The sequence below is a fragment of the Xyrauchen texanus genome, chromosome 29 (assembly GCF_025860055.1).
Source record: "Xyrauchen texanus isolate HMW12.3.18 chromosome 29, RBS_HiC_50CHRs, whole genome shotgun sequence".
NCBI lineage: Eukaryota > Metazoa > Chordata > Actinopteri > Cypriniformes > Catostomidae > Xyrauchen > Xyrauchen texanus.
Window position 1 is genome coordinate 12,195,336 of NC_068304.1, and position 24,933 is coordinate 12,220,268.

The 24,933-nt window shown below is 36.6% G+C and overlaps 1 protein-coding gene across 2 annotated transcripts in view; it reads left to right on the plus strand.

Annotated features, from left to right (window-relative positions):
* The window catches only part of LOC127623252 (xylosyl- and glucuronyltransferase LARGE2s), a 154,191-nt gene that overhangs the window by 61,176 nt on the left and 68,082 nt on the right, over positions 1–24,933 (plus strand). Inside the window, exon 2 of one of the 2 annotated variants that reach the window (XM_052097611.1) lies at positions 11,209–11,298. The exons of the other annotated variant lie outside the window; for it this stretch is intronic. The gene's annotated coding sequence lies outside the window, so the exon portion shown is untranslated. The remainder of the gene's footprint in view (positions 1–11,208; positions 11,299–24,933) is intronic. 2 annotated transcript variants of the gene reach the window in all.

The window sequence follows — 24,933 nt, forward strand, 5'->3', positions numbered from 1 at the left end:
TCAGGTGATGTAGTTGACAGAGCGCATCTCATCTCTGCCGTTACATCCAGCCGCGAATGGTATTTTGACTTCATGCACACAAGAGCCCTAAATCCAGCTTCACACAAATATGTGCTTCCAAAAGGTACCAAAAGTTTTAAAGCACACTGTGAGATATTTGTGTACTCTTCCCTTACTCCAAACCAGAATTCCTCCACCGCCACTCGTGAATGCAGGCCCTGTTGCGTTCTGTCACATGATAGTTCAATCAGCTGTTCAACAGCGGTGACGGGCAGACCCACTGAGCTTGCATCACAGTGGAATGGATCCCTCACCCAGTCAAACTTTGACATATACAAGTCTGGGAAGTAAGTGGCAAAGTGCTCTTCTAGGTGTTTCAGGTGGTCGCACATTACCTTTGTGGAGCACTGGTCATCGATGCTGTTGTCTGTTAGAGGCTTTCTCTCCAGAATGTAAGTATCCCCCTGAATCCATCAATACAGTCACTCATCTGCAGGATATTCTTGTTTTTCCCCTGCATGCTTGTGTTAAGTTCATTAAGTTTTCCAAAGATGTCCGTTACATATGCAAGGAGGTACATTTTTTGCTGGTCACAGATAAAGTTAACAAAATCTGTCTTTTTGACGTCTATGGAAAACGCCAACAGTTCATTTCTCAGCTTGAAAATTCGCTTCAGCACCCTACCTCTGGACAAACCACCGTGCTTCTGTGTGAAAGAGAAAATTGTCATGTTCAGATCCCATATCACTGCATAATTTTGCAAACAGAGGTGCACGCAGTGGATGTGGCTAGATGTAGTTGACCATGGTTACGACCTGCTGCAATACCTTTGCGATGGGCACTCTCTGTTCCTTAGATGCCAGCTATGCACCCAAAAAGATTATGCATAACTGTGAATCATGATGAATCATGCTATGATTCCATACTGCAGAGGGAGCCAGTTCCATGAATAACGTCCGTAAGCCTGCTCGCTGTCCAGCCATAGACGGAGCCCCGTCTGTGCAAAATCCTACCATACACTCCGATGGAATGTTGTTTTTCTCCATATAGCTGTGGAGGACATTGTACATGGCATTGGCAGTCTCATTCTCAATAAGAGGGAGACAGTGCAAAATATTCTCGTGAATAGCATTATCCTGTAACGAACAAATGTCAAAACATGGGCATGTTTCCCTTCTGTGCTGACATCCATTTGTAAAGAATAGGCGGGGGAATTTTCCAGGAGTATTTTCGGAACTTTGCGCGCAAATTATGTTTGCCTCGTCATGTGTGATCACGCTAATCAACATATGCTGAGCTTAGTTAACCATGTCCTTGAAACCACAAGGGAAATTGGAAAATTTAGGATGCGTTTTGTTGTAGTAAGCATGTTTGTGGTGTTTTTATAATTAGTATTGTTATTTGTATTGATACAATTCAACAGCAAAATAATTGGCGACCCCATTTCAATTCCATGCGACCCCACTTGGGGTCGCGACCCCAAGGTTGGGAACCACTAGTCAGTGTGTAGGCACCATAATGTGGAGGACAAAGTGCTGCTTGACGCTGGTGTTTAGCGGAGCTTTGACGCCTCCCCTCAACTCATGTGAAATGCACTTTACAATGACAAAGAGACATCATCGAAACTCAAAATGATTGTTATTATGCTATTATTGTTGTCTTTTCTGATAAAATTCATGTTCAGCAGTTTAAAAACTGTTGGAAAATGATACAGTACATCTGCTTTTTTTATAATGCTTAAACATTCAACTGAAGTCAGTAGATTTGACATGCACATTTTAATAATGTTGAAGGTAAGGACGTTATTGATACTCATTATTATTATTAGACTATTATTGTTGTCTTTTTGGATGAAAAGTCATACTCGGCCATGGACACGTGTTGCTTAAACATGGCACTTTTTGGGTGCATAAAATGTCCTGGAAATGTCCTGGACAATTGTGGCTTGAAAAGAGTGGGAACCCTATGACATCATTCAAATTAGTTTGGACCTTATGAACATCTGTGCTTCCAAAATTTTAATTTGCAGTCTCACCAGGGCCAACACTGGAACTACGAAATATGCATGACTTTAGTGATAAGAGACAATGCAAACCCACATGATTAAGACCAGAGGGATTGGACCAGTTGCAAAACTGAAATTGGACATTTGTTAGTGCTTGGTTGGAGGCGCACAACTGGTGACCTGATCTTCAGATAAAATAAAAATGGTCTGAACAGGTAAACAATTTGCCCTTTATCTCAATCTCCCGCTGATTCAGCAGCGGCCTTGCTTCTTCACGGCCCGGCCACACCCTCCTCCTCCTCACAGGAATCATATTCTATTTGGGAATCCATGTAACCAATCAAACAGGGCAATCAAATTTGTCTAAAATGAGACCGAAATGCAGTGCAAACTTGGTGAAATTGATGCTTTTCAGGCACCCATGGAAAAAACGTTGACATGGAAAATTCCTCAACCACAGCACTTCCCAAATGCTTGGATGTTGACAGTAACACTGGCAGGTGTTGTATACCAGTAACTCTGTGATTTTACACCCAATAGTGTTCATTTCACTAGATCTAACACTAAATCTAAACACTTTACTCTGAAATGCCTAAACACTGGGATTTTAATACCAGTGAATTTGCGGTGATCCCCTACCCAATTTGAGTTTACCAAACAAAACAAAAAAAAAGTTAATTAAACTCAAAACAATAAAACAGTTCAGGTAACTTAAAAGGTGGCAGTTTCATGTACTCAAAAGAAATAGGAATTTCTAAATATTTATTTGAACAAATTTGAATGATTTAATTTTTCCCTATGTGATGGCCAGGAATTAAGCCACACAATTCTTATATATTCATATTTGCAGTTTATTAATAAATAAAAAGGACATTACTATATTGGTTTGGTTAAGATCTTTTATTTTTCATTATACCAAGTCCGTGCATGGGCTTAGTTATTTGGCTTAAGGTTAGAACATTAAACCAGTTAAAATTCCTCTTTGGCTAAAATATGATTTGTAAAAACATGGTTCAAATTGTTAATTCATTTTATAATTAAGATGATTTGAAATATTTGGTACCTGGTGTGTTGTGGGAATGGACCAGTCTAGTGACAAAGTGATTCAAACAGGAAGTTGATCTGTTTTATGGGAATTCTAAAGGAAATGAGACTGTACCAACTTTGATGCATTAGAGGGGACATAGGAAAATGTAATGTCTTGATTAATGTGATTTCTGGTTTAATATAGTTATTTTGCATTAACTAACATGTAGTCATGGCTCTAAATTTAGTTAAATGTATTGTGTTTATTGCAAGGTTTGTGTTGGTATTGTTGTGAACAGTTGTATGGGTTTGTTCCCCCTTTGTTTGTTTTCATGTTGCTGGCCACTTCTTATAAATTCAGTGTATGGTTTATCTAGAGGGGAGTGACTTATTGTGTCCTGGGAAAGGTGGTGTTGAATTTTGTCCTCTGTCAGTTTGAGAGGCTAAGCCCAATTATGTCTTCTGTCAACCCTGGATATTACCTGTGATATAATCTGGAGGAATACAATTTCTGTGACTTTTTTCTTTCCTCTTTAATGAGGTTCGATCACTTATCTTGCGTAAGCAAGATTTAATAAACTGTCACAATTGAAGACCGCTTCGGTCCTTGTTTTTTGGCAATGGACTCATTTTTTTGTGGTGATTTGCTAATACTCATGGCAGATCCATCACACCCTACTCAATACAATTCATTACTTTGAGCATTGGGGTTTACAGTGTATACAAGGCCCTGGTTACCCCTGAGGGAAAGTTGCTTTTCTGTAATTTTTATGTCCTGCGGGATATTTATCGTGACATGCATTTCAGTGCTGCCATAGATTGCCATTTCGGCACAGCTCTTCTTTGAGTTTTTTCATGAATTGCATTAGTGCCACAGGAAGATAAAGCCTTGTAATGGTGCATAAAACGATGCAGCTACATTCATTAACCCAAGGGTCGATCCTGAAAAGAGAAAAGCCCGTTATCTAATGATGGTATTGTTCTACTTGAAGGCTAGGGCTGTCTTTTGTTGTTTAGCATTATTCACCAGAGCGTACATCTTTTATTCTTTGTCCTTTCTTGTTTCTTTTCTTGTTTTCTGTGGGCAATTTCATCCTAGTGCATCTGTATATAGCAGGGGCTAATTCAGAGATACAATTGAGGCGTGTTCATCCCAAAATATGGTGAACTGTAATTTCCTCACACAAACACACACTCATACACACATTTGTAATACTTTATAGCTCTGTTGTAGAAAATCCAAGTAAGCCTCCTTGTTGTCTAGTGTCTACATAGGCTGCTGTGCCTTGTAAGTGGCTCATGTTCATGTGTTAAAGATAGAGTGCAAAAGAATTGAATGAAAGGCATGTTTTTAGGTCTACTAAATCCCCAAATATTGCAAATATAAACACCCAATAGGCCTATGCTTGTTCAAATGTAAATATGTCCAAGATTCATCTGATTAGTCCATTGTTTTAAAACTGACACTGATCTGCTGCACTGCATGCATGCCAAAAGTTTACTAGTCATATCTGGATGATATGAGTGCATGGGTTTCTGCATCATTCATGTTCATGTTCATGCATACATTTTCCGGACTAAATTATACCAACTCTCTGTTCCCACCTCTATCTGTCAGTGGATCAACAGCTTTCTGATGGACAAGCAGTCCAATTTTCACTCCTTTAAGGGTCATTGTAACTGATAAAAATAATTGTGTAATACTGTGATACAGAGAAACCATGATATTTTCTGAGACGATTATCATACAGTGAAAATCTCATAACATTGCAACCTTACTCTGGACCTCACTTACCCAGCACACTACCTTTTTGAACTGTTGCCTTCTGGTCGGCACTACAGAGCACTGAGCACCAGAACCATTGCCTGATGGTCGCCTGACAGGAACAGTTTTTTTCCCTCAGGCTATCCATCTCGTGAAATGTTAAAACTGCCCCATTGTGCAATAATTATGTGAAATACACAGCCTAGTCTATTTTTATTTATACAGCATATCCTACCTCTCCTGCCATTACATTCCCTTCCATCTGAATATAACAGATTTTTATTTTTACATACTTTATATATAAGTATATATATATATTATAATTTTTTTTTCTTATTGTGTATTTCTATATATACTTTTATTTTCATTCTATTTTTATTATTATTATCTTTGTCTTGTTGTATTGTTTGTGCACTGGATGCTTCTGTCACCAAGACAAATTCCTTGTATGTGTAAGCATACTTGGCAGTAAAGCTCATTCTGATTATTATGCTGAGTGAGGGACCAAGACCAAATGTTGTGAAGGTGTTGGAATGAAATCTTGTAGTTCTTGGCTGTTTAGCTAGCTCACTTTCATTGGGGCAGGGCAGTTTATCTGATTAGAGTCTGTTTGCCTGACCTCTGCCTCTGTAATATATTCCACGGTGAGGTGTCTTTAGATGGAGAACGTGCTCTGGCATAGCTGCATAATTTGAAGCAGTGCTGCGTGCCCAGTGCACTCACACACACACACACACACACACACACACACACACACACACACACACACACACACACACACACACACACACACACACACACACACACACACACACACAGATGTGCTGTTTGATTATAAGATTAAGCGTCCTCTCCCCAGCTGCCTGAGTTTAATTTGCCATGGCAACTCTTTGATTGACTGAAGATTTATTCGATGGGTAGGAGCAGCAGTGGCAGGTCACTAACAGAATCAGGCTATTGGATTGGATGACTGACTGTATTGTTGATAGCAATGATTGATTTATTGTTTGATTGGAGATCAGACTCCACCAGTCCATTGTACGCATATCTGGAAAGGGTCTGAAAATCAATTGATTTTATGAAATTACTCCCACTTTTTTATATGTATTTCTTGTATACTTTATGTACTTATGTATATATATATATATACATTGTATATAAGAATAAATATATATTATATCATATATGTATTATATACTGTACATAATATATGCATTATTATATCTTTCTTGAAAGTCTTTTTTTTTTTTGCCCCAATAGTCCCTCACACTACTGTATATGGGGTAAGTTGTCATAATGGGACCTGCCATTAAACCAGTGGTGCAGGTTTTATGTGAAAATTGGAAGAACCACCTAAACAAAATCTACACCTGTCTTTAAATCCACACCTGCATTTAACAGCCTATTATAGGGTTTTCGGCAATGTTTAAAAAGTAATACAATTTTGAGGCTGGAAGTAATTCAAAAATCAACATATTGGAAACTGTAGCACAAAAATCTAAAAATGAAATATTATGGCCATATTGTAAATAATAAATTGTATACATTTATGACATTAATAGCAAATTACAACCTGCCCTGAAAAATTGGGACAACATTTCTTGACCTGATTTTTATATAAAATATCTTTGTCCTAAGAACACATGTAAATCTTTTAGTAAAAATCTGCCTTCATAATACCCTTACATGAACGTATGCCATTGTGCTTTGATTATGTTTGCATGTTAATCCAAGAGCTATAATAAAAATGTTATTTATTGTACGCCAACATACAAAACCTCTACACATGAAAACACACATAACTCCACTGTGTGTGTATATATAATAAACCTTTTTCTTCCTCTCTCTCTCACATTACCCCACTCATTTTGGTCATCTCTTCTGGGCAATAGACATCCTGACTTCCCCACTCTGTAGAGATATACCATTTCCCTTGGGTTTTAGCACAGTAACTAACAGCCCCCCACAGACCTCTCAGCCTGCTTCACACACCCGTCCCTCCAGACATCACAGTCTACAGACCCTTGTCATGGCCCTATTGCTGGCCCCAGGTCCTCTGATTAGGGGACAGGCTGGAATTGTGAGGCAGACGGTCCTTTTGTTTCACCAGTTGGCCTTGTTTGGCTTCACAATCACATTGTCAGAATTGATCCGTTTCTTTTTATAAGGGATTCAAAGTACAGATTTGATATAAGGCCACTTATATAGATATAGACAAGTACAGCTCCTGTCTACTCAAATAGGGAATGAACATTTGAAATCACCAACAAAATGTTACAATTATAGTATCATCAATTTTGCTTCATTTTCATCATGCAAATCAGGCTGGTCAGCTAACATACATACACATTTTAGAGTAAACAATCATGCAATGCAAAAAGGCAATCATTCCTACAGCAGCCATTTAGAGTGTTGTGAATCCTTCCATACATTTTTCAGTGAGTTATACATCTCCTATTTATACTATGTGCTCAGAGATCTCCTCTATTCTCAGTTCAGGGCTCTTGTTTTGGCTAGGAGAAAACAATATGTTAGCAGTATATGTAGTGATATGTAGTGTATCTATGTAGTGATCTACACTGAAAAAAATTATGTGCTGGATTTGTTTAAAAATATAGTGCATCATTTTTGCATCCCACTTTTTAAGCAAATTCCTCTAGGAATTTTAAGCAACGTTACCTAAAAAAACATTTTAGTGAGTTTCAATTTAATCAAATTAGTGAGCTTCCAAAAATGTTTACTTAAAATACTGTGAAATGCCAGCTACTATATTTAACCTTTTTTAACCCCAAGAGTCTCTGTTTACCCAACTATGCATTTTAAGCTCATTTAGCTCAGTAAGTGCTATTAGCAGCTTCAAATTCTTGATTCTGTTCATTTACTTTCAATTAACTTTAAAATAAAATGACCCGAAGAAATAACAGACAACTGGTGAATGACAAAGGTTTTTAGTGTTGTTTACAAATTTACAATCTAACATAGATATTCATGCTCTCCTGGAACCAATAGGTTTTCAAATACAAAAATAGTAACAAAATCATGATGATAAACAAAAAACATAAAAACGAGTGGGCTATGCAATGACTTAAAGAATTTCAGTAAATCTAAATAAACACAATTAAAAATGCTGCACACTGCAGAAATATATGCAGGTAGGAGAAAACTCTCTGAACTAATAATGCAACAAAAACAACAGAAACTGTTTGTATTTATAAATGAAACTATTCATTCAAAAGATATTTTCATCTTGGCCAGACATTGCCATCATCAAGATGCAACACCATTTACTGTAGAAAAAGTGTCAGCTTCTTTGGGTAGCAAATGTGAAGGGCATAAAGAAGCCCAAAAAGTCATTTTCAAGGACAATCAATACATCCAGTGGGTTATTAGGCAACTTTCGCTCTTCCTGCTCAAAAGCATTGATGGCATCTGCTTCTTTCTGTGCTTGGTCAAGCTCCTCTTCCTAAATGCACAGAAATAATCTTGGTCAAAATGTATATTAACAGTTTCCATTGTATTTATTTGCACAATTAAATGTCCTCAAAATCAATAATTACAAAGTAAAAAGTGACGCTTAAATGGATAGTTCACCCAAAAAAATTAAAATAAAATATCTCTTAATTTACTCACCACCATGCCATCCCAGATGTGTATGACTTTCTTCTGTTAAACACAAACAAAGATTTTTAGGAGAATATCTCAGCTCTTTTGGTACATTCAATAAAAGTGAATGGTGGTCAAAAACACATTAATGTGGCATAAAGGAATCCATATGACTCCAGTGGTAGAATCCATGTCTTCAGAAGTGATATGATAAGTGTGGTTGAGAAACCGATACATATTTAAGTACTTTTTTACTATTGATCTACACATTCACTTTCATATTTGTGTTCTCTTGTTTTTGTGGATTCACATTCTTTATGATTTCCCCACCTGCTGGGTTAGGGAGGAAGATTCATTTAAAATATGACTTAAATATTGATCTGTTTCTCACCCACACCTATAATTTAACTTCTGAAGACATGGATTAAACCACTGGAGTTCTATTAATATATTTAATGCTACCTTTATGTGCTTTTTGTACTTTCAAAGTTCTGGTCAACATTCACTTGCATTGTGAGCACCTGCAGAGATGAAATATTCTTCTAAAAATCTTAGTTTGTGTTCAGTAGAAGTCTGGGATGGCATGCGTGTGAGTAAATGATGAGAGAATTTTCATTTCAAGCACACAGCTATTCAACCACTGTTCCAAATGCATACATTATATGAATGTCAGTGGTAATGTTAAAATGGTGCTATATAAATATTAATAATGTCATCCAAATGCGTTTCCTACTTTTAGTTTTTCTTTTTTTTTTACATGAAAACCTCTGATGACTCTTCTTTCAGTTATAGTTGTAGATCTGCCAGGACTATAATTTAAATGACCCTATCCTGTTAGACAAAAAAAAAAAAAAGATTTGTATAATTGTAACTGACAAGATAAGCAACATGTATGGCTAGTTTACATTTAAGACACATGACGAGAGACAATTTGTAACCGCTGCAAACCCTGATACATATTGCAACAGTATTATACTTTTAATGTGACTCTATTTTACAAACCAAATTACACATGTTGATATCAGGGTGTCTCCTTGAGGCAAACCAAAATTGATAATTCTCTCATCATTTATGCAGTCTTATGCCATGTCAAACACATTTGACTTTCTTCAGGGTAACACAAAGATTTTTGATGGATATATGATGTGTGTTTGTCCATACAATGGAAGTCAGTGAGGTTAAAAACTTTCAAGATCCATAAAGGTAGCATTAATCCATATGACTTGAGTGGAAAGTTTGGTTTGTGTTCCACAGAAGACAGAAAGTCATACAAGTTTGAGAAGGCCAAATGACAAGAGAAAACGCATTTTTGGGTGAACTACTAAAATCATTTAATCAAGCTGAAAAGTGAACATAAACCAACACTCAGCTAATGTAAGCTGGTTTCCCTTTAAGACGAAGGGGTTCAATGAGACATTTGCATTGAAACATGTAGAAAAGGGAAAAGCGTTAACTGTTGCCTGCTGAGTGTCTGCCGCGTGAGTGATGCCTAATCAGCGGGAATTCTTCGCCACTGCCCGACAATGAGAAAGACAGTATTTCCCCATGAGAATATTATGGTGTAAGCACCACATAAAGAATATGAATTATTGTCATTGACAACCTCAATCGGCAACCACAACAGTGAAACTCATTACAGAGACTGAAATGTATGCTTCATGTGATAATGATGTATGTATTTATTCATGTCGTCTCTAACTAAGGTGCAATTTAAAAGCATATCCTGAACGCTCAGATGGTTCATAAAGCATCTTTAACAAGGGGGAGGGGTAACATTTAGCATTAAAACTGTAGATGCCATTGATGAAGCTGAATATAAACCAACACACAGAAAATGTTCGCTGGTTTCAAGATGTACAATTTGAAGTTTGCATTAAACATTTTAAACTGGTGTAGAAATGCGATTAACTTACTGAAATTACCGGTTGTATGCTAAGTTTCTGTGATGCGAGTGTGGAGTTGTAGGTGAAGGGCCTGAGCAGCGGTTGAAGATGAAGAGTATTTGTCTGGTGAAGAAATGTTTGTTCGACTCTGAAAATGTAAACATCTAATTAGCCTCATGCAGACAAACATTTAATATACTTTAGATTTGCAAACGAAACAACGTAAGTTAACATAACTTCTTTAAGTGAATAGAAACTTCTCTTTTCATTTCACACTATGTGTAAAGTGATTTACCTTTGAACTTTTTGAGCCATTCCCAAATATGCTTACTTACAATTCAATCACATTCTGTATCACATGGTTTCCCATGGAATCTTAAAAAATGAGGCTGGGTTTACTAAACTTCAGATTATTATCACTTCAGTCAAAATAATTAGCTAATAAAGTTTCTTGATTATTAAGAGTTCAGCATAATCTCATTATCTTGTGTCACACATATATCATATAATTAATGAAAGTTTACAGAATTACATTTTCAGTCAAATCTGTTTATTTTAATGAGCAATATTTGCTGAAGCAAGGAATAAATTTTTTCAGTGTACATACCTGTAGATAGAGACAGTGAAAGATACAGCCAAACGAACGTGTGAATCCGAGTTTTGTGCTGAAACGATGACTCCCACCGGGCACAGACTCCGCTGTATCGACTCTAGATTTTGTTTACTCAGTTACCACATTGTGTTGCAGCTCACGGGTCTCGGTTCACGCGGTCAGACTTGAATGATCCCTCTCCTTCATTCAACCTCAAATAATACACGTCAATGTTCTTACTTGTTAAGTTACATCCCAACAAGTTGAATAACATTTAATAAACTGCATGTGCTGAAAATGATTCTCTTACACTGTTTATTTCAATATGTTTCAGATTCAGAAGAGGTTTAGAATAAAGCTTTCTCACTAATTGCTCAGCTGGAACGTTTTCTCCGCATCATTACAAGTTCCTGGACACATACTGGTGAGTCATCAATAGAGGTTTATTTTTATAATTTGAAGAAATAGAAAGGTCCTTTCACATGATTTCTCTCCCCAATGTATTATGGAGCAGAGCATCATGCTAAAGCTAGCTTTTGTGCCATGTTGTGCCCTGGTCATATGTGTATTATTCTTAATAATAGTTTTTTTTTTTAACACTTTACAATAAGGTTACATTTGTTAACATTAGTTAACAACATTAGTTATTATGCACTAACAGTGAACGATAATTTTTCAGCATTTATTGGTTACCCAATTTGGTAACACTTTATTTTACGTAGTCCTTGATACAGAGTAATTACTTAGTTAATTACGTAGTAATAAACGTTGTAATTACATGTACCAAAATGTAATTAACATGTAACTAAGTTATGGTACAGCCTGTACTTACAGATTGTTATTACACACATGTAATAGGCAGCTACTGTTACACATATGTAACAAGCCGAGTCTGTTACATACGTGTTACAAACTTGGTACACTGTAATTATGTAAGAAAGTACTTAGTACCACACAATTTAACAAGAAGTACTTAAATATATTAGGCTACTAATGTCTGCAGTTACACATGGCAAATGTGTACGTTTTGTAGAATTACATGTATGTAACATAAAATAAAGTGTATCAAGATTGTACTTGAGTGCAATTCATGTGTATCTACATACCTTATCCATCTTAAATAACCCACTAGTTCACCGCTAAAATACATGCATTAGCTTCTTTATTACATTAAAATTACAGAAAATTACACAGGTATAAGCTACGTAAAATAAAGTGTATCAAGACTGTACTTAAGTGGACTTTATGTGTATCTACATACCTTGTCCATATGTACCTTAGTTTGGGTAAACTCACTAGTTCACAGCATAAATACAAGCAGTAGCTTCCCAACTACATTACAATTACAGAATACTGTATTTTAACTCAATAGTGTAGAGTTGAATTGATGTGGTTACCCTTTCCATCCACCTGCCTGCACACAAAAGGTGACATTATCAAAATGACAAGTCAAATTGTAAATTTATTTTCCCCCTTCAAATACAACATATAATTAGCAATGTAATTAGGAAGCTAATGCATGTATTTAAGCTGTAAACTAGTGAGTTAATTCAAACTAAGGTACATATGGACAAGGTATGTAGATACACATGAAGTCCACTTAAGTACAGTCTTGATACACTTTATTTTACGTAGCTTATACCTGTGTAATTTTCTGTAATTTTAATGTAATAAAGAAGCTAATGCATGTATTTTAGCGGTGAACTAGTGGGTTATTTAAGATGGATAAGGTATGTAGATACACATGAATTGCACTCAAGTACAATCTTGATAAACTTTATTTTATGTTACATACATGTAATGCTACAAAACGTACACATTTGCCATGTGTAACTGCAGACCTTAGTAGCCTAATATATTTAAGTACTTCTTGTTACATTGTGTGGTACTAAGTACTTTCTTACATAATTACATTGTACCAAGTTTGTAACACGTATGTAACAGACTCGGCTTGTTACATATATGTAAGAGTAGCTGCCTATTACATGTGTGTAATAACAATCTGTAAGTACAGGCTGTACCATAACTTAGTTACATGTTAATTACATTTTGGTACATGTAATTACAACATTTATTACTAAGTAATTAACTAAGTAATTACTCTGTATCAAGGACTACGTAAAATAAAGTGTTACCGTAAGGGTTTGGTTTAGGATTAGTTGCTTGTAAATATGAATAATTGACTGTTATTACTATAGTATATACATGTAATATGTGTAACAAGGACTAAAATAATGTGTTACCCATTTATTAATTAATTTGTTAATGTTAATGAAAACGTATACAAATACATCAAAAGATGCTGAATAATTGTAGTTTTAGAAACTAACATTAACTAAGATTAATAAATGCTGTAAAAAAATCTATAGTTAATTGTTTGTTAATGTTAATGAATGGAGCTTTTCTGCTAAAGTGTTACCTACATTTCTTGTTTAAAATGTATTTGTACCTTAGATCTTTGTTTTGCTGGTTAAGAAAAAGCCTCATACTGTGTGACCCACATTTGATTTTTGGAGCCACATTAGATGGAGCACAACAATCTAGGGCCTTAACAATGAAGATGCAAGGAAAAGTAATTTCCTGAATGAAAGGATAGTTTATTCTGAACCATAATATTAAAAGGATTTTAAGATGTATTTAATACTTATTGATAACTCCAATACTTAAGTATTAAGTATTGGAGTTATAGGCACTCTAACATTTGAAAAATCTGCACAAAAAAAAAAAACATTCCCCCCTTTTTGGACTCATGCATTAGCATATAATGCAACAAAGGGTGCTGAAATCAAATGATTTTAGTAATAGACCTGCCTATCTCTGTATAAAAATATAAGAATCACCCTGCCGCCTTTCTAAGCTAATTATTATTATTATTATTTTCACTTGTAGTTACAGTCCAAAATCATAGGCGAAAATGTCCCCCCCTCTACAAAATAATGGATTACTTAGTTAAAATTGATCCATGGCATTTAATATGTAGGCTCTCATCATAATTCTGTTTATCTTTGACCAGTGGAAAAATTATCAAAAACAAAATTTTGGGCCTGGGACCTCTGTTTGAGTTGACACGGAATTACCAACTTAGAATAATTTTTTATTACAAAAATTATGACATAGCTTAATTTAATACTATTAATATGTCACCACATGGAGTTCTAGAGAAGAAAAGGTGAGGTACACTAGATGGTGAAATTTGCTATTTTCTATAATAATGCTAATTTCCACCGAGGTAAAAGTTGTTTAGAAGACACATGCGTAGTTACAGATGTTTTCTTTAGTTGATTTTAACTGAGGATGCCTCTTACAGGGTCTGAATATCATTCCTAGAATTTGACTTAAAACATGCAATGTTGCAATTGCGGTCAAGTAGCTTCATTTTATTTACTTGCCAAAGCTCATTTTACTTGCATTTGGAACTTGCTGAGTAATCGTTTTCGACCCTATGTACGACACAACTAATTATGAAGGCATATTATCATGAGATTCTTTCTTTTCTTCAAAGTAATCATGTTGAAGTCCCGACTTTAGTCATGTGAAAGGGCCTTAACACCCCCACCTCACCGACCCCAAAAATGACTAAGATATCAGTACAGCAGTGTTACCTAGAGCCACTGTTTATTTGCTTAGAATCAACCTAGAAATCTTTCTTGCTTAAGTGGTTGTCAGGGAAACAAATTACTGCAATGCTAAAGCCCTAAACAACTCACTTAAATGGTATGTTTCTGGCATCTAAAGGGAACAGATGTACGCTTTTATACTTTTATATCCACAAACAAACAATGTCTGGCATTTGTAACTGGAACATTTAAGAGGATGCATTAGCTGAGCTCATGAAATATTGATTGTAAAGAGTTATTTAGTTTTATCAGAGGTAATGTCTTTTGGGTGTGCCATCAGGCTTTGTAGAGGATCCATGAGGTCTCCGGTTGAGCTGTAGCGGCTTTCAAGATTTCTTGATTGGTGGTCAAGTTACATCCGCTTAAAGCATGTGGATATGTTATTGTTCGGGTGGATGATAGTTTGTGCTGATATTAAGCAGTGGCTGACCGTTTCTCAAATGTGACTGGTATTTAAATGACAAGCATGAGTGATTGTCTTTGTGCTGGAACATGACTCCTGACGGATGCTCGAATGTGTGTAGGCAGGTTGCTGTGAGACTCAGCTTGTGTGTAGGTTGGTTGTATGGACCAGAACCCACGGACTGGCCTTTGTTTTGGAGAGGCTAAGAGACGATAAAGGGCTCCTGAGAGGGAGACAGAGCTCTCCAACCCCAAAGCAGCTTACACCAGCACAAATTTCTATGCTGGTCCAGGTTGGTGACAGAAGAGCAACATGTGAGCAATTAAATGTTCCCCTGGGAAGTGAGATTTCCCGAAAGGAACTAGTTTCACATGAGAGACATTGCTTTTCAGCAAAAAACTTAAACTAGAAAAAAAGTTGCTCAAAGGTTGCTCTTCCAAAAAATAGGCACAAATTGAGGTAAGTTTTGACATATAATAAGTCAAAAAGAGTATAAAACTCAACATTGAAATCATCGCTCCTGTAAATTAGTCTTTTATGAGAAATAAGTTCATACTGAAATTTCTGACTTTTGATTGCAGACATCGGTATGGCAAACCTCAGCACAGTTTGCAAATTTAATTTCTACCACAATCAGAATATTGCAAAAACAATAAAGCACAGTTTCCATCCCTTGTGTTAAAGAGAACAAACTCAACATTTCTGGGGAAATTTGCTCAAAATATAAATGAAAATGGAAGTTGAAGCCACTGCAGCTCTTTTATATAATGTGATAAATTATTTGTGGTTTAGAGCATGCTGACAAAACACTCTCATGAACTTCATGTTTGCTAGCGTCAGCATCAGATGACTGATGTTTGTGAGTGAGACAGTTCTGGGAGGTAGGCTAATAGTAGACAATGACTTTGATGACAGGCTTTGTGTCTGGAATTTCAGAATAACCAGAGCAAAATTCACTCATTCTCTGAGTGAATAACATATTCACATGGCTTGTTGAGGCAAGGTCACATGATGTTTCTGTTGCACATCTATATTCCTGTATACATTTATTAGGAATATATTTAGTAAATGTGTTTCCATCGTAGATTATTAGTGCAAGTCTTCTTACTGAATAACAAAAAGGCACATCTTCAAAATAGTTCAGATCTTGGTGTTTCCATCCTGCATTTTTCATGCGATATTCCAGAATTTGCGTAAAAATACATGGATGGAAACCCAGTTATTGTTCAAATCTCTTTTAAAACTCTAGACTAGAGACACATGTAAGATTATTGGTGTCTTTATCTCAGGAAACAATTCTGAGAAGCAGGAGACCTACGCTAAAGTCTTTGTTCTCGTGTTGTCTAGTAGAAACAATTGAGAGACTCAAGAGATCTCATATGTAATGTTTCTTTCCTATGGGTTAAGCTAGTAAAAGCTGTATTGCTTTATTTATTTACGTATGTAAAAATACTTTCTCCTTTACCAGTTGAATATGCCAAGACAAATATTAATAAGTCATTTGTACATTGTGTCTCTGTTGCACTATAAATTATTGCTATGATTGTTTGAGCTTCCCAACTGCTTGACATAGCAGCATTGACTCAACCGATGGCTTGAGTTTGGGGCAAAACCATCTGTTTGTTTGATCAATGGCAGAAATAAAACAATGTTTACTTTTGCAATTCTCTTTGGTGGTGCTAGTGCTGTAGAAATTACACACTTCAAACTAGCCCTGCTAAAAAAAATCCAGCCTAATCAGCAAGCAATCTCCATGTTGGTCTTAGCTGGTTAATGCTGGTTGGGGCTGGTCTAGCTGGTGGACCAGCATAGCCATTCTTTTCACCAGCAAAACCCAGCTGGTGAAGTTGGTTGACCAGCATGGTCTTTCAGGTGAAGCTGGTTTAGCTAAATAAGAAGCCTGGTAAGGTCACCAGCACACCAGCATGCCACAAAACACAAAATAAGCTGGTGACCAGCAATGCTGGATTTTTTAGCAGGGAGTGAGGATGCATGTAGTGACCAGCGATACTACACATGCTGGTCACCAGCAATATTCTGGGCTTTTCAGGAGGGCAGGGATGCCTGGTATACATAGGCAGGTCAAGTTCCTTCAGCTTAACCTTGGCCTGCACTAAAATTTCACCTTCACCTGTGAGTTAGCAGCCCCTTCTGTTCTAACATGAGGCGTACTGCGCAAGAAATGAAGACCCTCCACAAAATGGACCATAGCTTCACCAAACAAATCATGTTCAGTCTCAGAGCCCGGAGGGTTCAGAACAGGAAATGCTGCTTTTGGTGTTTTATAGTAATTTTTTGCTGTTAAAAGGAACTTTTATCCCAGCCTCCCACTGGTAGACCCTGTGTTAATACCTGATGGTGCTCGCTTTCAACAATGATTGGATTTCTTAGGCCTTCAGCGGCAAAACTCGGATAAGCGTGGCAGATGGAAGCAGTAAAGAGTGTCCCAGGGCCTTGCTGGTGTGGAGCAGATCTGTCTTTGACAGAATGAGAGATTGCACTGGCTGCTTTAGATGAGCCTACTGGAGATCACTTTGTTTTGAAGGGCAGATTCATGCTCCCCTTATGGAAAGCTCTCAGTGCCCTGGAGTGCATACTTCAGTACAACACACTCCCACTTTTTCTTCCACTGAAAAAAAAATCATCCTCTTTTAGTGGGCGAAAGGAAGGGTGTAGGAGAAAAAAGATAACAGTTGCATTTCCCAGATGCAGGGCTCATAAACATCTCCTAATCTTTTGTCACCCTGTTAACCCCACCTTCTGAAAACTGAAGTGGCCCATTGAGGTTTGGCCGAGGCTGCTGCAGTCATCCTTCATCATAATTTGATTAAATTTAAGGAAGCGCCAAGACGCCACTGACCTGAAATGCATCTCTGATCGAATCAAAAGAAGTTAAAAAAGAAAGGCTTATGCAAGTGCCTTTAGTTTGTTGGAGAGAAGAGAGTGGAACAGAGGTCTTTATAGACGTGCCGGCCCCACTTTGTCTCCTCGGAAAGACTGGAAAATTGCTATATCGCAAAAAAAGATTACATTTAAAACGTTAAAGTACCCATATGCACAGATTATATGAGGGATCATTTGAATGCTTGGAATCTGAATTTTTCAGAGAATACACTTTTGCATTAATGTTACACAAAATACCAAAATAAGGCTTAACTTCCAGCAGGAAAAGTATGTTAAACAAATCATCATGAATCATCGTTTCAAAACTCGTATATGTCATCGCATCTCAGCTTTCTAATGACACTTAGATTGAGCTTCTTGTGTACTCAGAGGTTGAGATATTAAATGAAACATTGAGGGTGGTGCATGAAATGAAAATTAGACAAAGTCTATGGATGAGAACATCTGTCAGGGCTAAAAATGCATTATAGCGCCACCTACATTTCAGATCTGTAGATTGTGATGGAATGTGATGGAGAATAAAATATATTTTTCTAGTGTTTGCTGCCATCTAGTGGAATTAAAGAAGACTTTTTAAAGTGAGATAGAGTGAACAGAACCAGAATTACATGCTTGTAAATTTTAATTTTATTTTAACAGTATTATGTATAAATAATTGGCATTCTTTTGCTTTTAGTCCACAGTGTGTGTGTGAATGGTGTCCTGTTAAATTTGAGTGTGAAAATTGCAGGCGGCAGCGCAAAAGAGTTCAACGAAGTAAATATAAATAAATCTGCTTTTGAGTATTATCAAAAATATTTATTTTATTTTATTCCTAAACGACTTGCTATTAATTTCTTTCTATTTAAATGTGAAGGAATTTGCAAATAAATTACTGAGGGTACCCAAAGACTCAGGTGTGAACACATCCTGGCTGCTTGGTACTGTTATATCCAACCTAGTCTTATAGAAAATAATATATGTATTATTTTCCATTAGAAAACATATCTCACCTTAACTGTTCAAGAATATATGCTCAAAGCCAAAATGGCATCCAAAAAAGCTTTTATGTCTGGTGTTCCTACTCACTGGCTCCTGTGAGATCTAGTAAAATCCTTCAGTGTCTGAGTAGGAGTGTGTGTGCTATTGATGTGTAGTGGTGAAAGGGAGTTAGACATGCTGTTTGTAAAAGACAGATGATAGTGTGAGACATGGCAGCTCTCTCTCACTTTTTATTTGATTTGTATTTTTTTTTGGAAGGCAAGCTCATGAATAATGCGAAGGCAGGTTAAATGATGTCACAGATACAGAATAAGTTCAGTGTTTGTTATTGATACGTGTGTGCCGCTGTGCTGTACGTGGGTGTGTTTACTGTGGGGGAAGTGAGTGCCTGCTGCTATTATGTTGAGAAAGGTTAGAATTTGGCATAAGAACTGGGAGATAGACGTGTTTCAGTTAGGTAGTGTGAGCACATTTCAAAAAAGCATTTCACTCAGCAGCCACACTCCATAGATGGTGCGCTAAGGGCGCCTGCAAACTAGAGTTTATGCCATGTCGGAGAATGCTGCGAATAATCCATTGATTTCAATGAGGATGGTTCGTTGGAAGGACATAGAGTAAAAATGCAAGGGTTTGCAAAAGTAACCCTCCGTTATATAACCAAAGACCAAATATGTCACATTTTGCTGTGCATATGCATCTCTGTTCTGTTTCAGACAGCAGGGAAAAGCAATGTTAAGTGCATATAATACAATGCAACTAACCATTTAATTGTGTATACGGTAGTTCATTTAGCAAAATAAATAGATTGTTTAACTTTTAAAAGACAGGAGACAACATATCCTATTTAAAACTTGATGGTATTTTACTTATTATTTTAAAAGTAATCACATTACTAATAGAGCACAACAGTGCACCGCCCACTTCAGTGTCTGGGTTCTAGAAGTATTTTTCCCATAAATTTTTTGCATAGGCTTTTCATAAAATCCTCCATAATAGAGCTTTATGTCATGAACCGACCCAACCAGCTTCAAGATGAATCAAAACATTGCAAACTTTGTTTTGAGGCAAAAGTATATGCACATCTGACACAAAGACAAAGTTACAAGGCTGTTTACTTACCGTCTTTCACAAGGGTACAAACTATAACCCCATGAAGCATTGCGAATTATGTAATTGAAAAACAAATATGGGAATATACCAAACTGTTGATTATAAGTATAGAAACAAAATATTTAACATTTATTGCAAAATATTACAATATGTAGAATTAGATATTGAGGTTTGAGGGTAAAAGGAGACCGACTCGATTACATACTTTACAGTGCGCCATGGGAGTGGGCGGTCTCTCCGGTTACTTTTGTAATATAAATAATTTTGGTAATGTGTTGTGTCATCACTTGATGTAATCCCAAAAACATTCTGGGTCCTAAAACAAATCCTTGGTCCAACGTAAAGCATGAATGGCGCATAAGATGTTAATATTTACATATTTAAAAAAAAACACATCAAAATGGTTTGCAAAAATCACTCTGTCGCCAAGGCTTGTGTTCCCATCAAGTGACCAATGAGCTACTTATTTACTAAAGAACTGACAAGATGTCAATCTGATCTGAATGTTTTCATCATATTCAGCTGCATATCACCACAAACACTGATCGTAATCTATAGTGATTCTGTCACCAAGCATTTTTACTACCTTTTTTCCTACACTTAAATTACATCAGAAAGCGGAGCCACAACAGACTGTTTTTACTGAAAGTAATTTCTTTTCTCACTGGAAAATGCATAATGACATAAGTGTTCTGAACATTTTCTCAATATAGGCATATATTAATACTGTAATCGCACTCAGATCCGCACCAAAACAATCGGCCACTTGTCCATACAGCTCGTCTCTGTAATTTATCATCAAAACGTGAATGTGGCCTTTTGAAGGCTACGTTATATAGGTCAATCTTCACAATCACTTCTCTCTTTTAGATAATGGCAGAAAAGACACAGGTAAAAACATGGCTTCACTCTTTCCGTGTGTTTGTGTGCGGGTGCAGGATGGGGAGAGAGAGTTTGTGACTGTGAGAACAGGCACTTATCAATTCATAAATAATGCAGAAGCAACCAGTGATGGATAAAAATGAAACTTTTTACACTTTTGGTCCATTTTAAAATGTAACCTTGTGAAAGTGAAATGAACCATGGAGAAAATGCAACATTGTAACAATTTTAGCCCCTGTTTTGCCCCTAAATCAGCCTATTGCTAAGGTACTCCTGTTGTTATTACGGCGAGCTCCACTTGACAGGGAATCTGAGATAGAGAGTTGTGGTGAGTTGGTGTGACACCCTCGGTTAAGATCATAATGTGCTGCTGCCTTTAGCAGTATTAAAATAGTTTCAGAGCTCTGAGGCTCCTGAGCCGCCGCGATCACACCCAGCCCCCCCTCCCAATTTAAACTCTGAAGTTAGTTGAAAGCTAGGCTGCTTGTGCAAACTCCTAGCTTCAAAAGACTGTTGTTATGTAGAAAACGATTCAGTGTTTCTTTGTGGAAAATGAAAACATAATAATATAGATTAAGGGCTACTCAAGGCGAGCCAGAAAGTCCTCTGACCTTCAAGGCAGAAGACTCATTCTTATTCAATAGACTTTTTAAACAGCTTGGAAATGGATGTATCGACTTTCATTATGAAGCCTAGTTAGTATGATTGGATCTCCCACTGCACTATCAGGTACCAGAACAAAAGATATTCCCTGTAAGAGGTTGGAATTATTTCTCGGAAGGTCACGGCAGGCTTCCTGCAGAGCTTGAGCACTTGATGTGGTGTTAGCACTTTAGATCTTTTAAGAGCATTCAAAGCAACTGTTAAAATATGAGTTCAGATGCCAGTGGTTTTCATTTCTTGGCCAGCCTGCTGTTGGCCCTGTTTATATCTGGTATTAACATGCATCATCTGATCGAATTTCAAGATGAGGGTCTCTGATTTTGTGGCTATATGCTGTTAATCGTTTAATACATTTAATGTTTTACGGCATGTTGACTGCATATTGCTTGGGATAAAAGCGTCTGCCAAATAAATAAATATAAAAGTTACAACTGAGCGAGTTCTTAACTATATTCTGTCATATATTGCATTGGGATACCGATATATGCAAGGTACCTGGCTGTGTGCCTGACTAATAAGTGTAAAAAAATACTTTCATGTGTTCTTTGAATGCAGTTGAACTACTAAAAATTTGGAGTAGCTTGTAGCTTGAAGTTAAGGAACTTACTTGAATGGATAAGTCCAACGGTTGGATGCACCCCTGAAATTTCTCACATGCTCAACACTCTGCGACTTAGCTACATGTGACATTTAACCCTTCAGTGGTGGGGCGTGAGAAGGTCAGAAAAATGTGTTACCAAAACAATACTAAGAACTCACTACCTAGAATGTCAAATCTGAATCATTTTATGAAACATTTCTGGAATGTTGATTTAAATAAATGTTGCTACATTTAAGTGAACAATATGACTTTTGTATAAAAAGAAGAGAAAGATTTAATACTGTAATTTCTCTCTATTTTATATGACAGGGTGGATATGTTATGCATATCAAATCTTGTAAAAAATTCAAGGGAATACATTTTGAATGTTAAATGAGAGTAGAAGTTGCTAAATGTTTAACTTTTCTCCTCTGAAAACTTTGAATTGAGAAATCAAATTTTCCATGATCTTTTGACATAAACGAGGCCATAATACTAAATAAACATACTGTAAGTTTCAGAACTCAAAATGTATTCGTTAGTCCAAAAAATTTATTGAAACCAATATTCCTAAACGACTCGTTTTCTGCTTCCTCGTCTGTATTACGTAATAGAGATGAATACATCAGCGCAAGTTCGCCTCTGCATAAACAGGTCGAACTTCTTCATCATCGCCTCTTTGGCCCGCCCACATGTTCGCAGTTAGAGTGATGATGAGGCTAGTGTCGGCACTTCAGGGATAAACATGGGGATTATTGGAGCAACAAGAGGTTCGAGATGCCTGCAAATATTTCAAAACTTTGTGCAGTGCCAGGTTGTGGAAAAATAGACTCTTTGCATTTGACTCCTAATGATCCTAACATGAGGAAAGAGTGGCTGACATTTATTTTGAATGAAGTCCTGGATCGCGTCAGTAAGACAATATTTGTTTGCTTCATTTTACTGTGGATTCTTTTTCAAACAAGACACAGTTTGATGCAGGGTTTGCAGAGAGACTTAAATTAAAAGTTGATGCAGTGCCAACTCTATTGGACCTGACAGTAATGTCGCAACAGACAGGTGTGAGTATCCATGTTAATTGTATTGCTTCATATGTTACAGACTGTTAGAAATGTACTGAGTATTTGAATATTTTCACCGAAATGTCCAAGCTTAATATTAGGACTATTCATGAGAAACTATTCGCTGATTTGATCCTAGAGATTTCAGACGAACATGTGTATTAGTTTTAATGCATGCTTCTTGTATCTTGTCGCATCCAGCTTTCAATAATAATTGCCCATAACAATTACATTGTTTACATGAATATTGCTTTCAGAGTCCCACAGATGCACCTATAGATTATTGATAGCAATCTATTTAGACAATCTCTTTCCTTTTTAATGAAAACATGACTCATTTTAATGAACAATGTGCATTTGTCGCTACACTGAATATATGATGAACGATGAATGTATGAAGATCGACAAACACTGGTAAGTTTTATCCTGTATTCATTTACATGTTGCATTGTAAGTATATCCTTTGAGATTAGAATTGTGCTCAAGCACAAGTATTTAAACTTTAGTTGGCACTTTCATGCGCTACAAAACACAGAAATGTTTCACTGTTGGAAAATGCCTTTCCAATCTCTTTATTTTTATCACTATTTTTCTCCAATTTTAAATAAAACAGAAGAATTTTGCTGCTCACGTGAAGTCAAATGTGTGCAGCGTTTCATTACAGCTTGAAATGCACATAAAACTGACAGCAACACATGGCCATTTTAATGCGAGTCTGAAGTGAAAAGATTCTCACTGAAGGTGGGAATAAAGCAGGCTGCTTTTTGTAGTGTGCGGGATACAACCCACTGTAGTCGTATATTAGGACCTCACAAGCTGCCGGGTAAGTTTAACCTCAGTGGCACCGAAGCACTGTCATCAGAGACCTTATTCACAGAAGCGCCAATTTTGAGGCGAATAAAACGAAGCTGTGAGGGACAGACTTACCGTCTCTTTAATGGTTTGTACCATTGTTTTAAGTGCTTTGGATCGTTTTACTGAGAAAACATTGAAGTAATATCTTTCCAAAAACATTCAGTAGACACAAATTGTTTAAACCAAAACATCAGTTGTGGAAAATCAGATGGGATCAAGGAGCTTTTTACAGCTTTATACCATGCGAGCCATTGAAGAGATGGTAAGTCTATCCCTCACAGCCTCGTTTTCATTCCTGTTAAAAATACCAAAGTACCAAAGATGGCACTACTGTGAATAAGGTCTATCGGGATGGCGTCATGCTGTACACTAATGGCATCAACCTAAGGGGTTGCTGACGTTTCATGTTAATATTGTGTCATTGAGGCATTTTAACGTTCAAAAATGGGTATTTTCCAGCTAACGGAAACCCTGATTCAAAGTCAGGAAACACTGTTGTCAAGTTGACTACCAGCCAAGAGCAGATGCAGGAGACAAAAGTGGTTATAAGAAATAATGCTATGTTGCATCTTTGTCAAAGCTCGTTCTGGCCCAACACATATTTAGCAAGTGTTCTTATAATAAACAAAGGAATGGAAATGTACTGATTTGCTAACTGTTTCTTATGGCCTTGAAGACCTTGAAGGGAGACATAACCACCAATCCATCAATTGTGGAGATTATACTGTTATTCTGTCCCACACAAATTATGAACCTAAAAATCAAACCAAAATTTACCCTGTTTACTTTCACAATTCATGTTCCTGGTCTTATTGTGCATGATTCATCAAATGGGTTGAAATGGGTTGTTAATGCCATTCCATGTAGACTTTAGTCATTCTTCTTCATGCAACCTGAGGTTGTACATAACAGCTATTGCAAAACATAGCAAGTAAATAATTTATAATTAAAAATGAATAAGGTATAAATAAGACAATCTTTCCTTTATATCGCACAAGTCTTA